General features: G+C 34.5%; 1 pseudogene; it reads left to right on the top strand.

The window, feature by feature from the left end:
- Nucleotides 1-2,500, top strand: part of LOC137652573 (CCN family member 2-like) — a 97,078-nt pseudogene that overhangs the window by 87,368 nt on the left and 7,210 nt on the right.

Raw genomic sequence — 2,500 nt, 5'->3', positions numbered from 1 at the left:
ATTGTATTTGTGGCTAAGGGAAAGGTTCCGAGTAATTCATGAGAGGAAGGATTCCTCCTTTGTATAGAGGTTTAGAGAAGTGACAGGTGCTTTATCACAATGACAGAATTTGTACTTATGTTTAATTCGATGCCTATATGCTTTACGAAGCATAACCTGATTGGCTTATTTTATTGTTCAGAAAGATGGTGTGTTTCGACTAGTAGCTGTCCTGGTGACTTGGTGTTGGGTAGCAGGCCGGTGTTGTCGGAATGGCTGGAGGTCAACGGGCCCCTTGCTACCAGTGTGAAATGTACAGGGAAGCACATCCTCATTATCAACCATATACGGCCGTAAGTTATGGCCATATATCTCTCTCTCTCTCTCTCTCTCTCCTCTCTCTCTCTCTCTCTCTCTCTCTCTCTCACAACACACACACACACACACACCACACACACACACACACACAGACACACTTCTTTATGCTTCCTTTCTTTCCTTTCCTGACTGGGCTATTTCCCTGTTTGATCTCTCTCCTCTCTCTCTCTCTCTCTCTCCTCTCTCTCATCTCTCTCTCTCTCTCTCTCTCTCTCTCTCTCTCTCTCTCTCTCTCTCTCTCTCTCACAGACACTATTCTTTCTGTTTCCTTATTTCCTTCCCTCACTGGGCTATTTTCCATGCTGGAGCCCTGGGGCTTATAGCAGCCAGGTTTTAAATCTACTGTAGGGTTGTAGCTTAATAATAATAATGATAATAATAATAAATAATAATAATAATAATAGCAGCCGATCTATAATCTTCGGTCCTTTTCAGGTAAGAGTGCACTGCGTCTACCCTTGCAATTGTGGGCCCATACCATCGTGCGGGCCCGGAACCCCCATAATCCAAGACGGATGTGGGTGCTGTTGGCAGTGTGCGAGACAAGTGGGTGAATCCTGCGATGGAGTGAAGCTGTGTGACTCGTCCAGAAGTCTTACCTGTAATATAACAGCACTGCTGATGCCACAGGTGCATTGTCAAGGTTGGTGCTCCACTTTCTTTCTTTTCTCTCCCCTTTTTTGGGTGTTTACGCCTTTTGAATAATAATGTTCATTTGATTTTACTTCGGAATTTTTCTCTTAAGTCAATTCTCTTGTTTTGGCGCTTTGAAACCGCTGGTAAGTAAGTCACCTCTCAGCGGGTAGTAGTTTTAAGTTTCTAAGGAAGGGTTGCTGTCTTAAGTAATAATAATAATAATAATAATAATAATAATAATAATAATAATTGTAATAATAATGATAATTATAAAAATGATGATGATGATAATAATGATAATAATAATAATAATGATAATAATAATAACAATAATAATAATGATAGTGATGATAATGATGATAATGATAATAATAGTAATAATGATAATAATAATAATAATAATAATAATAATAATAATAATAATAATGATAATAGTAATAATTCAATAATAATAATAATAATAATAATAATAATAATAAGAATAATAATAATAATAATAATAATAATAATAATAATAATACCCCATTAGTTTTTGGCCACTCGTTGACCCATGACCGCCCACGAAAGATGTCTCCAGCCTCCTCTAGCTTGTGTTAAATCCATCCACGTATCCGTTTCAATTCCCTTCCTTTCAAGATCCTCCTTGAGGGATCTATTCTACTGCTTTCTATGTCTTCCCAAAGATGTACGTCCCATGACGTCAGCAGTTAGTATTAATTTAGGTATACGCGTATCATCTATACTCGCAATATGACCAGCTAATTGAAGTCATAATGATAATAATGTTATTATTATTATTATTATTGTTATTATTATTATTATTATTATTATTATTATTATTATTATTATTATAATAATAATAGGAAAGCAAATTTATATTATAATTTCTGTCAAAATGTATTAAAAAAAAAAGTAAATTTATAAAGCTAACTTTCGAGAACCAATTTGATTCTCCGTTTTCCGTAGGTTTAGATACATGGAATTATGAGTAATTTATGTTTATTAATAATGATGATGATAGGTATTTCGCTAATTTTATACTATTTCACGAAACATATTTTTCAACTATGCCCATTAAATATGGTAATACCCTTTCGCCTTTTGTTGTTTACTTCAAACGTTATATCTAGGGAAAAAAATTCCAATATTAGTCTTAGTCACTTTAATATGTAAATTTTATCAGATTATGGTAAATATTTATCATATATTTTCTCTATGTAGCTAAATGAGAACATATTCAAAACATCCATATCTCATGATCTTCCATTATGAATTAAATTGAAAAGTTTTAGATTCGATACGCGGCATATCATATATGATTGAGTTGGGAAAAAAATACCTGGAATACATTTATACTCTACATAACAACGTCCCTGACTGGTGTTCGCTGGACTGGGGTGCGAGTCCAGCTCAAAACTAGTTAGTTCTTTTTGTCATTGCAACCTCACCATGCTTTTGAGCTAAGGATGGAGGGTTTTGGGAAAACTATAGGTCTATCTGCTGAGTC

This window comes from Palaemon carinicauda, chromosome 13 (genome assembly GCF_036898095.1).
Source record: "Palaemon carinicauda isolate YSFRI2023 chromosome 13, ASM3689809v2, whole genome shotgun sequence".
Lineage (NCBI taxonomy): Eukaryota > Metazoa > Arthropoda > Malacostraca > Decapoda > Palaemonidae > Palaemon > Palaemon carinicauda.
Note: the sequence above shows the minus strand (reverse complement) of the source record. Positions and strands in the feature narration are given on the sequence as shown.